This window comes from Martes martes (genome assembly GCF_963455335.1).
Source record: "Martes martes genome assembly, chromosome: 14".
Taxonomy (NCBI): Eukaryota; Metazoa; Chordata; class Mammalia; order Carnivora; family Mustelidae; genus Martes; species Martes martes.
In genome coordinates this window covers 75,780,430-75,795,486 of record NC_137902.1, presented here as the reverse complement: position 1 = coordinate 75,795,486, position 15,057 = coordinate 75,780,430, and positions in this window count along the sequence as shown.

Below are 15,057 nucleotides of genomic sequence, written 5' to 3'. Positions count from 1 at the left end.
CAGGAACCATAAAGAGAAGCACGATAATACAAACCCTAAGACTTGGATGAGGATAAAGAATAAGAATATCCAGTTACCCCAGCAGGCATAGGTAAACTGTGGCATTAAAAACAGGATAACTTGTAGGATGTCTGTATAAGGAACCAGTTAGAGTTCCAAGTTCCTTTTCAGACCCTAGCAAAGACAAGCATTTATTCGTTGAAGAAGTTGAAACAAGAGGCTTTAGACTTAAGTCAGTGCAGAGACCAAGCATGTTGCCCCATTCCAAAACCGGGGAGATAAAGAGGCATTCTATACAGTGTTGTTGACAACCTCTTCCCCAGCCCTAATTCCTTCATTCGCTCCCAGATTGCTGGAATGCTTGCTAACTATCTTCAGGCAAAAGATTAGAGATCTTCCCTTTGGAAACCTAGAATAAGAAAGAATACTTACTGTTAATTATATTTAGGTATCCCACTGTGATGGTTGATTTTATGTCAACTTGGCTGGGCCACAGTGCCCAGATATTTGGTCAGACATTATTCTGGATGTTTCTTTGAGGGTAGTCTGAATGAAACTTAACATTTAAATTGGTGGACTTTGAATAAAGCAGATTTTCCTCCATAACATGGGTGGGCCTCAAGCAATCAGTCGAAGGTCTAAATAGCGCAAAATACTGGCCTCCCCTGAACAAGAGGGAACGGTGCCAGGAGAAGGCCTTTAGACTTGAACTGCAACACTGGCTCTTCCCTGGGTCTCCAGCCTGCCAACAACCCTGGCAGATTTGGGGCTTGTCACCTTCCATAATCTCATGAGCCAATTCCTTAAAATCTCTCTGTCTCTGTGTGTGTGTGTGTCTCTCTCTTTCACACAAACACACACACACACACACACACACATACATACACATACACACACACACACATCCTACTTATTCCATTTCTCTGCAGTACACCGATTAATGTGCCTGCAAAGAAAGAAAAGCCCACGGGCGCCTGGGTGGCTCAGTGGGTTAAAGCCTCTGCCTTCGGCTCAGGTCATGATCCCAGGGTCCTGGGATCAAGCCCCACATCAGGCTCTCTGCTCGGCAGGGAGCCTGCTTCCCCCTCTCTCTTTGCCTGCCTCTCTGCCTACTTGTGATCTCTGTCTGTGAAATAAATAAATAAAATCTTTACCAAAATAAATAAATAAATGAATAAACTGCCCTTTAAAAAAAGAAAGAAAGAAAGAAAGAAAGAAAAGCCCAGACCACCATCCTATTTCTTACAATGACGTCCATCAGCTGACAAGTCCCATATATGAAATTTTACATATAAATGTTTATATACAAAATTTCAATCCTGATAATGCTTTAAGCCAAGAAAACAATCTGAGAAAAACCTGTGAGATCAAATCAAATAGATCAAAGAAGATTTCAGAAGAGAAAATGACAGTGCAGGAAGAAGAAAAGTTTTAAAAGTTAGAATTAATATCCTCATAACAATGAGAGAAGATAATTTTTCCATTACAGAAGAAGAAAAATAATAAAGAGCAATAGATAACAAGAAAAAAATGCTTCAATTAAAAATATGATAATTAGAATTTTAAAATTCAGTAAGGAATATGGAGCTATTATTGAGAAAATCTTCCAAAAATACGTCAAAAAGAAAGATGGGAAATAAAAGATCAAATGAGCGGACAGAATAAACAGATGCTCAGACATGACAGTTCTCAAAAATTAACCTCAAGGGCACCACACTCATTCTCATGACAGCAATAAAAAATTAACTCCACTAAAATGAACAGTGGACCGAGAAGATTACATAGAATCCAGGAAAGAGAGGATCCAATGCGGAATTCACACAAAGGGACTTCCTGGGCTGTGACTGACAGGCAGAGTCTGGGAACAGATGTGTCCTTAGACTAGAAAACAATCAGCCCAGATAGGAACAGGAGCAAAGAGTCCTTCCAGAAGGGGACTGTAAGCCAATTTTTTTTAATGAAATCAATAGATTATTTTATCAGGAGTGTATTAAAGTTCCATAGGAGAATTTTGGGGAATTCATGACAAGTTTATAGAAAATTTAGCACATGCAAAAAAGAGCAGTGTAGGCACACCTGGCTGGGTCAGTTGGCAGAGCAGAGAGCTCGATTTCAAGGTCATGAATTCAAGCCCCACGTTTGGACATGGAACCTACTTGTAAAAAAATAAATAATAAATTAAAAAAATAAAAATGAGCAGTGTAGAAGAATAAGGTTCTATAATAATAACAAAGTATTAGCATGCAGATAAATAAAACAAATAACCCAATGTAACTCAATAGATTAATGATAGGAAGAGATTATTTACAGAATTACAACTTGCAAATAGCTAATGTACATAAAAGACCTCAATAGGAATTTTTTTAAATTACAATTAGAGAAATTAGAAGTAAAGCAAGAGTAAGACATCATTTCATACCCATCAAGTGGGTAAAAGGTAAAAGTCTGATAATACCAAGTGTTATAAAGAATATTGACCAATGGGACTAGGTACATGTTGATTGTATGAGTATAAATTTTCCAACCACTTTGAAGAGCTATTAGGCAACATGTATTAAAGTTTCAAGGGTGCACAGTCTTTAACTCGGGATTTAAATACTAAAGAAACTCAGAAGTTACACATCGACATATGAACAAAATATTTACTACAGTCTTAACAGTATGATGCATTTATCTGGATACACACAGATTTTTTTTTTTCAAAGTATAAAGACAGATGTGGCATAACAAACACTAAATTCAGGATCCAGGTTATTTGGGAAGAGAGGGGAGGGAGTGAAATTGTGCTAAGAATGGGTATGGTTGACTGAATGTATGATTACTTGGAAGCATGAGTAGCCATATAATTTTGTTTTTTTTTTTTAATTGGGTAGCGACATGGTTGTTGATGATATTCTCCTCTATATTTTTAGGTATGCTAGAATTATGTTCTAATTTTAAAAAACAGGGGAGTAGGTAAGTGAAGAAGAAATTAATAACTGTGGGAAGCCAATCTGAAAAGTGTGGAGATGGGAAGAAAGAGTGGGGTGAGGCTGAAAGGCGAGAATGAACTGGTGGAGGGAGACCCAGGTCAGCGAGGACGCCATGGACAAGTCAGACCAACAGGAAAATGGCTCCCAGGTCCCAAAGGGCTGGAATGAGCCTTATAAGAATGCAGCCTGGTTTCCTCCCAACAATGCCTGTGGTGAGTGGAGGACCTGGGGGCTGAGCTCTTCCCTGGCTTTGCCCATCAGTAGGGAGTGTGGTACGAAAGTCAGCATTCCCCCACTCCTTCACGGTTTCCTCACCTGTGAAAAACTAGGGGAGCTCTTAGGTATATTAGTCCTGTCACATTTGTACAAAGATATCTGTAGCTTCCACCTTTGGAAGGCATAGGGTTACTCTTGGCTTCTATTGGCAATGTGTTATTCTTAAAAGTAGAATAGCAAAGTATCTCCTCCCCACCCCATCCCTTAGAGCATTTGTCCCTTTCCTGTGACTCCGGATCAGCACTTTCAGCCTGGTTCTCTTAAAAGATCTTGGTCTCCACTCATTTTCAAACACTTCCTCTAATTCTTAGGGTTTTTTCCACACTAAACAAAATCCATTTTTCCTACCTTTTTGTTAAATGTTTGTTCCAGTGCATTTTATTCAGTAACGAGAACAATTTCCGGGGGTGTCTTGGAAACAAATGTAAGACAGGGAGTCAAAATATGATACAACTAATGATCACAGCTGAGGTTGATTTCTATTTCCTAATCCACATACAAAAGATAATCCATATGCATTTATATTTATATCAGATACTTCCCATTGCAAAGGCAAAATAAGAATCAGGAACATAAGTGCCCTGGTAGTTAATTTGATTCAAAAGAAAGATAAAATCATTGAAACACCAAATAACTTCAACAGGAGCAAAAGAAATATCTTTTTCAGTTTAAGTATTGCTCAAGAACAGACCATTTGACTTGGGTAATGTGACAGAAAATCTTGGCAGAATTTGTCCTAGTCAAAGATTCATTTCAATAACAGCTTTAAGTTAAATATTTACAAATCAACTGTATAATTTCAGTAGTTCTCCCTTAATATCATATTGATTTAGCTGTGTTAAATACTAATAGGTATATATATCAAGCTTTTCTTAGAGTTTAGCTCAGTATTTTCACATCTTCAGTGTTGTACACTTTGGAAATCGAGAGCAAAGAAGCAAATAAGAAATGAGGGCCTGTAAATGAATAAGGCATTTTCTGTGAGAGAATGAATGAGGTCTTGGAATAGAGGCTAAACCTCAGTGAAATAAATAGAAATAAGCAAAAACTACAAAATGCTGCAGAAATACATTGTTTTTACATTCCTTTGCTTTGGTGATCGTGAGGGAAGGATATGAGTGTAAAATATAATTACAATCCTTCAGACTGTATAATGCCAGTGAGATCATTTCCATCTTCCTCCTCTGTCTCTTTAAACATCTGTCCATTAGCAACATTAAGCACCTCACTGTAAAAAGTGTGAATCATTAGGTAGATGAAGCATAAGTATAATCTGGAGGCAAAATGAGCAAAGCAATGAATCACCAAGTTAAAAAAAAAGAAAGAAAGAAAGAAAGAAAAGGCAGAAAGACTCCCTCCTGCTGAATCTCATATCAACTCTGCCTCCAGAGATAGTGACCCTCAAGCAATTCTTAGCAGGAAGTCAGAAAGATAGACAGTTGGGTCGTCCAGAACACTCGAATGATTTCTGGACTTAGCAGCCAGTTGTGGTCAATACCAACCTTGGTTAGATTCTAGGAGGTCTTAATCCTTAGATGAAACAAAGGCCCAGAGATCTCTGGGCAGTAAAGGATTGTGAGAAAAATTTATCATTTGTTTCAGAAGAAAACCTGCCCAGGGCCTGGCAATACAAAAAAAAGTTGGAAAAAATGTTATCAGGATGAGCCAGATTATCTCCAACTGCACTGCCTGATATCATAGCCACTAGCTACAGGTAAATTTAAATATTTTAAAGATGGAGTTCCTCAGTAGCGCTCCCCACATGTACCCAGTGGCAGACATATGGGACAGCACAGATACAGAACATTCCCATCATCTGGGCAGTGGTAAGCCAGAGTCTTGCTACTTAAAATATGGTCCATGAAGCAGCAGCACCGACAACACCTGGAAGTTGCTAGAAACGGAGAAATGTCATGTGACCTGTGTGCACATTAAAGTATGAGGAGTACAGGTCTGCATCTCATTCCACGAACCTTGTCATTGAAAGATAATGGAATACAAGTCAGAAGGCTGAGGCAGAATAACTCAGGGAACTATATGAGAACTATCTGCTGAGATGATTACTATTCTGCCTGTTTGGTCAGGACTGGCTGGGTAACAAATATACAAGCAAACAAATAACAATAACAAGTAGCAATAGCACTAACTATTTGCTGGGCAATTAAGCTTTTTCTAAATTATTCACAGAAGTGCCCTTTAAGCAGTTTTACTGATGATATAATTTATCCTCAACAAGTATAAAAACCAAGCCCAAGATCACATAGCTAATAAGTGGTAGAGCCAAATTTGAAGAAAAGAGGAAAAAAGGTTTTCGTGTTTGTTTTTTTTTTTAATCAACATAACACTTGGAGACATGTGCTATTATTTTTGCTTTCAAGTACTAGAATTTCTAACTATAATGAGCACTGTAGCAAAGATTAAATAAATCTTATTTGAGAATATGAATAAGAAAGATTTTGTGCCTGGGCTCATGAGTAGTGAAAAGAAATATTTATAACCTCTTCTGAAGAGGTTCTAATCCACATTAGCAGAGGTTCTGTCCTTGAAGTGACATTCAGTTTTATCTTCCGTGCATTTAGAAATCTGAATTTCAGTTTCTCTCAGCCTTACTTAATGGAAGGCCACTTCTCTGCTTGCATTATTAATTTTAACTCATACTATTATTGCCCCAGAATGAAACACCACCATAATCTCTCATTAGCTATGAGAGCCAACTGTAAAATTCTCAGTAATACAGGGAATATGGAATGTTCTACTGAAGAGAATTGGGTAGTATTACCAAACAATGATATCATGACAACAGTTAAGGGGCAACTGGGTGGCTCAGTGGGTTAAAGCCTCTGCCTTTGGCTCAGGTCACGATCTCAGGGTCCTGGGATCAAGCCCCCACTGGGCTCTCTGCTCAGCGGGGAGCCTGCTTCCTCCTCTCTCTGCCTGCCTCTCTGCCTACTTGTGATCTCTGTCTGCCAAATAAATAAATAAAATCTTTAAAAAAAAGACAACAGTTAAGAAAGCACGGTTTTTACAGTTTTTACACTGATCACCACAATTAAGCTTCTAGTCCACTCTGTTTATTCCTAAAGTCTGCCCTTACACAGGTTTAAGTATATGCCTTCTTTAAATCATCACCAGAACTACAAAAGAAGTAAACAAAGCTGGTCTTTTGCAAGTGCAATTTTCATTTTGAAGTAAGCAATGCAAGAAACTCTTCTGTTAGCAGAAATGTTAAAGAAAATAAAAGCCTATGGAGCAAAAAGAAAATTTCATGAAGATAAGCCATGAAATTCTCATGAAGTATAAGTCCATTTACATAGGTCTTTACCCTCTGCTATTTATTTTTTCATGAATTTGACCTATCATACTTTTTGAATATATATTTCATATATTCTAAGTTGGTTTATATATTTATAACATATTAAAAATATCGATTTAATATTTTAAACATAAATGTATGATTTTTTAACAACAAAATGGTTTGCTGAGGGATGGTAGTCTACAATATTTTCACATGTGTGCTGGAAATTAAATTTTAGAAACCATCATTTGTCCCTAGAAGACAATCAAGCTCGTTGATAAGTTTGGAGAGGTCACTGGAGGAATTAAGAATAGAAGTTTAAATAATTAGAGCAGTTTCCTTGGAAAAATCTATGTGGCATCAGAATGCAGATCTGGGGTCAGTAAATGATTAAACAGACCCGGAGACAAAAACCTAAAGCAATTGCTAACAATATGCTTTTTAAAAAATTCATCTCCTGGGCGTCTGGTTGGCTCAGTCCTTTAAGCATCTGCCTTGGGCTCAGGTCATGATCTGAGGGTCCTGGAATCGAGCCCCCAGGCTCTCTGCTCAGAGGGGAATCTGCTTCTCCCTCTCCCTCTGTGCTTCCCCACCTCTGCTTGTGCTCTCTCTCTCAAATAAATAAATAAAATCTTTTTTTAAAATGTTCATCTCAATAAAAACAAGATGTATTGTAGGTCACCTTCTAACCTCTTGGGGGAGCTCATTTCATTTCATCCTCAGGGAGAAATGGATCAAGGCAAAGTTGGAAATTCTGAAAGACTTGTAATCAGTACACCAGTGGGTGGAGTTTTAGGGGTGATATCAAAGAAGGTCTGAAAGTGCTTCCTCGTGTTTTTTGTTCCTTTCCTCTTCTGCTCTAGCTATGATAAGGTGGCCTGCAGATTACTTCTGCCAGCAGGTGTTCTTAACACTTGGAAGGTAAACCAATGGTCACAATACAAAAGCCCAATGTACTGGAAATTAGTTTAGGCAAGCTTTGCTCCTGGTCTAAAGAAAAAGATGTTTATAGCCTTTGTGGTTGTCAAGGAAGCTGGCATGGAGGGAGTTTCCCTGGCCAACATTTCTTTGGGCCTTGAGATGAAGGCAAAGAATAGCCATCTGAGCTTTTTCTAAATTGCCCAGCAATATAAAATAATTGACAAAGAACCTCATTAATACAAAAAAAAAAAAAAATGAAGAATTAGAATACTTGTTCTTTTATATTAGCTCCTTAGAAGGTCTAAGTTAACTTAGGTTACAACGTAGATATTCAAAAAATACCAAAAATAAATTTCATAACTTACCTTCAGCAGCATATTTAGCAGGTCAGAACAATTATGAGCATTAAGCCTCATTACATTGTTTCACCTACTTATGGCAGTTATAAATGTAAAGTTATCATCATATTGTATGTTCTTCCCACTTATAAATTATATCAGCATTTCGATGAATTTGCTTTGGCAACATGTACACATTTAAATGCATTTCTTTCCAAAATAATTACCTGAAATTACCAATTGTTGATTACATCTCCAAAGAGTTGATTAATTCATTTATTAAGTCGTTGTATGGTGCATTAAACCACAGCTTTGACAGAGAAAAAATAACTATGTATGAAAGATTTCTTAAACATCGGAACCATTTTCTCAGTTGTCTTTCATCTGTATGTCTGTCAGATTGAGATAGGAAAGTTGAGTCTGTTGTACCTTGATATGCAAAAAGTTCCTTGTTTTAACAGCAGACCACCCACCAGAACACGTCTAAATTCTCATCAGGTAATTTGTGAGTGACAAAAAAGACAGTGATGGAGTGACACATGTAGGAAAATAAGACACATTTACAATAAGATAGAACAATAATAGAACGTATTATTGTTTACTATGCACTAGACATGTACATTTCATAGGCAATAACATTTGTAACAACTAAAGAAACTGCTATTAGGTATCACACTCTTCCAATGAGGCAAATTCAGATCACTAACACATGATAGTGTTGGATTCAAAGCCAAGTCTCTCAACACCAAAGCCCATACTCTCAGAAGAAACCCCACACTATTCCTGCAACCAGCATTGTGGTTAATAATACAATTAACAAATATGAACACTTTCAAGATGGGCAAACAAACGGGGTAAAATCTATATAAACAGAACCTGACTATTGCCGAAGATATTACAAACTACACACTGAAGGTGTTAATAAAAATTAGAGTTTTATGTTTTTGGAAAAGGTTAATTGGATTTATATTTCCAATTAGGATGTAGGAGGACATGAAAGAATTTCACTCCCATGGTAGCAGCAAGATGAAAATAGATATGCTAACATGCATAATTTGTATAAAGCTATTGAAGAGCACTGAACAAAAAGATGTCTTAATGAACTAAATTCCAGGTAGAGATGAGCCCTTCATAGGTTATCAAAGTGCTACTTCCACACGTGGGATCAAGGGCATAACGTGGGAATAGGTAAGTGGAAAAAGCAGGCCTGTCAAGACAGAGCCTCGGAGCGATACTGTAAAATCAGCCAATGACAGATGGAACTTAGAAAATCAGTACTGGAAAAATTAAATACCTTGACCGGTCAATCCTCTCCCTTCCTTTTGCAGAATATTGCTAAGTAAAGACAATGGGGTAAGAAAGAAAAGCAGAGTCTTCATGCCGCCTTGCATAGCTCTATTGTGCTGAACATTCCAGGGATCAGCTAGAGTAGAATCCAATAGTAAACCAAAGCTCGCTGGAATTACCTTCTGAACCACTCCAGCTCAACCCCAGACAAGACTGGAGATTAGCAGAAGAGCAGAGAGAGGCTCTTAACCCAATTTGAAACCACAGGTGAACGCAACCAATTTATGGTACAGACTTCTCTCCACTTAACGCAACTCTTCATGAAATCTGAAATATCACTCCTTTATACTCCTTGCCCTTGAGAGAGAAATACTAGTTGAATATCCTAGGGAAAAATAATAATGATAATATAAAACAACAACAAAAAAATTACAATTCTAATCTCTACTCTATTTAATGTAAATGCCCAGCATTAAATCTTTTTTTAAAGATATGCAGAGAATAGGGAATGTTACCGTAATTATGAAAAAATGTACTCAAAACAGGCAGAGCAACTGGGGACCCAGATATTGGAATCAGCAGGAAGAAGTTTAAAAGGACTATGATTGAAATGTTAACGAATTACAAAAAGCAAGCAAACAAGAACATAAAACCACCAAATTAGGATAGATTTGGAGATGAAATGAAGAAATGCAGAATAGGAAACTATATAGATGAAACAAAAACTCTAAAACTTAAATAAATAATATCTCAAATGTACATTTTATTTCAGATAAGAAATCTAAAGTAGAGTAAATCAATTTCCCTCCTCCTAACCTAGGTGATAATTTTGGATATAAATTTGGACATAGCTCACACACAACAGAAAGAGTTAGTGAACCTTACACAGATTGATAGAAATTATCCAAATTGAAGTAAAGGCAAAAACAAATTTTAAAAACAAAAAGACAGGTGTGCCTGAGTGGCTCAGTTTGTTAAGCCTCTGACTCTTGATTTCAGCACAGGCCATGATCTCAGGGTCATGGGATCCAGCCCCGTGTTCGGCGGCACACTCAGTGGAGAGTCTGCTTGAGAGTGTCCCCTGTCCTCTCCCTCTGCCCTCCCCCTGCTCATGATCTCTCTCTCCCTCTCTAAAATAAATAAATAATATTTTTAAAAGATTTTATGTTTTTATTCGAGAGAGAGTGACAGCATGAGCTGAGGAAGAGTCAGATGGAAAGGGAGAGGCAGACTCCCTACTGAACAGGGAGCCCTATATGGGGCTCCATCCCAGGACCCTGAGATTATGACCTGAGCCAAAGGCAGACACTTAACTGACTTAGCCAAACAGGGGCCCCTAAAATAAATATATCTTTTAAAAAAATGAAAAGGACAAAAAGTGACCCGGAGGAAAACATAAAATTTCTCACCCAAGTGTAATTAATCAGAAAAAGAGAAGAGAAAGAATACAACAAAAAAGAATTCATGAACTAATGGCTAAAAGGTCCAATATTACTGTAAAACATCAATATACCTTTCCAAGAAGAACAGCAAACCTAACCTCAATAAATAAACAAAAATAACCACTCCTGGGCACATTAAAGCCAAACTACTGAAAATCTAAAATAATTTTATTTTTTTCTGTTTTTTTTTTAATTTTTATTTTAATAGTAAGAATAATAGTAAGAATAGTATAATAACTGGTAATAGTAAGAATAACTGTAAGAATAATAGTAAGAATAATAGTAAGAATAACTGGCTTCCCATTAGATACAATAAAAGCTAGTAGACACCAAAATGAGACTTTTAATGTACAAAAAAGGAGAAAAAGACAACCACTCATTCAATATTTAACAAAATCTCTTACAAATAAAGGAAAAATAAAAGAATAGGTAATCAAAAGCTGAGAGAATTCACTGGCTCAAAAAGCACCCACAAAAATACTAAAGAAAGCTCTTCAGATCAACAAAGAAATCCAGAAATATATCTAAAAAATACTGTAAAGATCAGGAGACACAAGGCCAATTTACAAAATTTAATAGCATTCTTACGTAACAGGAACAAATAATTGGAAAATGAAATTTTGAAGAAGAACAATACAGTATCAAAAACAAAACACTTAGAAATAAATCTAATGAAAGATATGCAAGAACTCTACAACAAAATATAAAAAATAATTTGAGAGACATTAAAGGCAAGTTACAGATATGTCTTACTCATAAAATGAAACCAGTATCGTTAAGATATTAATTTTCAGATTAAACTAGTGATTCAGTGTTATCTAGATCAAAATCCTGGCTTTTTTAAAAATAAAAACATAAGGTACTTCAAAAATTTATATGACATTGAAAGGGATCTGGCACAGCCAAAACAATCTAGAAAAAGAAAAACAGTTTTAGAGGGCTTTCGCTACTTGGTTTCAAAGTAACATACTCCGTCATTAGATAGATCACTTCCTAATTATAAAGCATACAATAAACCTACATTAATTTTGACAGCATGGTATTGACAGAAAGAGGCAAACAGATCAATGGAATAGAAAAGACAGCCATTAGAAGCCGATGCAATTCAGTGGGGGAAACAAAGGTCTTTGCAATAAATGTTGTTGAACAAGTGGAACAATGAGCTCAGGCTCTACTTCATAACCGTCAAAAAATTAATTCCAGGGGTGCCTGGGTGGCTCAGTCAGTGAAGTGTCCGACTCCTGGTTTTTGCTCAGGTCATGATCTTGGGGTTGTGAAATCGAGCCCTGGAATGGTCTCCAAGCACAGCATGGCATCTACTTGAGATTCTTTCTCCCTTCCTCTCCTCCCCCAGTTTGCATGCTCTCGCTCTCTTTCTCTCTCTCTCTCTTTCTAAAATAAATAAATAAATATAATCTTTAAAAAAATAATAATAATTCCAAATAGATCATAGACCTGAACAAATTTAAACTATAAAGCTGCTAAAAGCATACACAGGGAAACATTTTCTCAATGGGGGGTACACAAATATTTCTTAGACACATTGTAAAAGTACCAATGACAATAGAAAGAAACAACAAATTGAGCTTTGCGCAGTGGCAGTATCGTAGCCAATGAGGTTTATCCGAGGCACGATTATTGCTAATTGAAATACTGCTCATCCAAATACACCGGTTAATAAAAGAAAAAGCCACAGGGTGCCTGGGTGGCTCAGTGGGTTAAAGCCTCTGCCTTTGGCTCAGGTCATGATCTCAGGGTCCTGGGATCGAGCCCCGCATCAGGCTGTCTGCTCAGCAGGGAGCCTGCTTCCTCCTCTCTCTCTGCCTGCCTCTCTGCCTACTTGTGATCTCTGTCTGTCAAATAAATAAATAAAATCTTTAAAAAAAGAAAAAAAGAAAAAGCCACAGACTGGGAAAAAATATTCATAATCCATATATATATAAAGAAAGACCTGCATCCAAATTACACAAAAAACTCCATCTCAGTAATATAGATCCAATATCCCAATAAAAACTGGAAGGAGATGTGAACAGACACTTCCCAAAAGAAGATACCTATATGGTTAGTAAGTCATGAGAAAGTGCTCAATATCACTAGGCATCAAGGAAACTGAAATTCAATCCACAAAGACATGTTGCTTCACATGAACTGGAATGAAAACAATAAAATACCAGACAACACCATCTATGATCAAGGAGATGAAGCAAGGGGAACTCTCATGTATTTCTGGAGGGAGTATAAAACTGATAGGCAACTTCCTGTCAAGTTTAATATGTATCATGTCCTAGCAGCTCCTCTTCTACATATAAGCACAAGAGATATGAAAGCATGTGGTCATAAAAAAAGGCACATACAAAAATGTCCACAACAGGGAACATCTATCATCAAAAAAAATGGATAATTGACCAAATAGAATATTCTTCTCAGCAATTACGAAAGAACAAACTACATGTGCAAATTCTTTTAAAAAATTATGTTGAATAAAATAATACAGAAATAAAAATATATACTGCATGATTTTGTTTATAAAGAATTCTGTAAGGAGCAAGATTTAAATATGATAATAAAAATCAAAGTAGTGTTCACTCCAAAAGAGGCCTGAGCATTGACTGGGTAAAGGCCAAAATGTGATTTCTGGGGTAACAGAAACTGTTTTTTGATTAGGGTTTTTGTTATAGGGACATATATATTTCTCAGTATTCATCAGGATATAGCCAAAAATCGATACATTATAATATAAATAAATTATACCTTTATTTAAAAATTCCAAAGACAAAAGGACAGACATGTTTTGAAGAACAAAAGGATAGACATGCAAATCCCAAAGAACAAGAGTATCTCTTTTAAAAACATCCAGAACTAGGAGCACCTGGGTGACTTGGTTGAGTGTCTGCCTTTGGCTCAGGTCATGACCCCAAAGTCCTGGATTGACACCCACATCAGACTCCCTGACTGGGGGGAATCTGCTTCTCCTTCTCTCTCTCCCTCTGCCTTTCACCCTGGCTTGTGTTCTTTCTCTCACTTGGTCACTCTCTTTCCCAAATAAATTAGACCTTTTAAAAAAAATTAAATTAAAATGTCCAGAACTAATCAAATAGTATTCTTTTTTTAAAAAAGATTTATTTACTTATGGGGGGGGAGGGGGGCAAAGGGAAAAGGGAGAGGGAGAGAGAGAATCTCAAGCAGACTCCCCACCACATGTGACCCGATCCCACAACACTGAGATCATGACCTGAGCTGAAACCAAGAGTTGGACGCTCAACTGAGCCAAAGTGCCCCAAATTGTATTCTTTATTAGGTGCACCCCCAGTCTTCTTGTCCAAGTTAATTTGGAAAAAGATAAACAGTAGATTGACAAATTGTGGGAAAGTAATTTTTTTAAGTAGAAATAAATAAATATTCTACCATTTTGCCTTCCTGCAAACTCACACAAACCACACATTTGTGATTACACAAATCCTGGATCCTAGATCCACTGTAGCTCCCAAGTAGTGGGAAAAAAAATTTTTTTAAGAACTTAGTGTCAGTATCACTCTCTGATCCCAATTTGGGTTGGTTGGTGTTTGTGTTCTGCCTATTTGTTTATGACTAATATGACCCCATCCCCCAACTCATACCCTTGGTATCTAAAAGTTTACCTGATTTCTAAGTGACTACATAGACCTTCCCTACCTGGGGCTCAAGTTTCATAATGAAATTCTCTCCACAATTACTTTGAGTTTGCCATGTGCCAGACGCTATATGATAAGCACAGATATATTGCAGGAAAAATGCCATACAGTATTTTCTACTCCTTCTGTGTAACTGGACTGTGCCTTTGAATGAAGTGAGTGGCTATCCATTTGAGTAATTCATTATACATCATAGGCACATGAAAAAAAGAGGCAGTGCCTCCCAATGGAAAGAAAATTGCACAAAATTAACATTTATTTAAATAGACATAGACTAAAAAGAAAGGAAGGAGGGAAGGAAGGAAAGAAGGAAGGAAAAAAGGGAGGGAGGGAGGGAGGGAGGAAGGGAGGGGAGATTCTTACCTATAATTGTTAGTTTGGCATTCACAAGATCTTAACTTTATCAGTAATTTATAGTTTAAACCTTTACAGTACAAAAACGACCAGGTTTATACTATAAGTATAGAAAACATACAGCCAGTTACATATTAAAGGTGTTCGTTTGGACATACTTCTAAAATCATCATTATAGATACCTTTTCAAAATTTTATAGAAACTATTTTTACACGGAATCTAAATGTCTTTTAGTATGCAGCATATGATGTGTTAGTTGGGAAAGGTTAGGCCCAAGTAACAAATGGACCCAGAAATGTAATGGGTCAAAAAAATAAACACTCTTCATTCTCACACATTTAACAGTCTCAACTTTTTCCATGTGTGGACGATGGGCCTCGGAGGAGTCTAAGTTATTTTGTTTCATGGAGTGGGGAAATTAACCTATGTCCATGCGTGTTCTTTATGGCACACATTACTTTGGTCCACATTCCGTGGCCTGGAGATCATCATATGGCCTG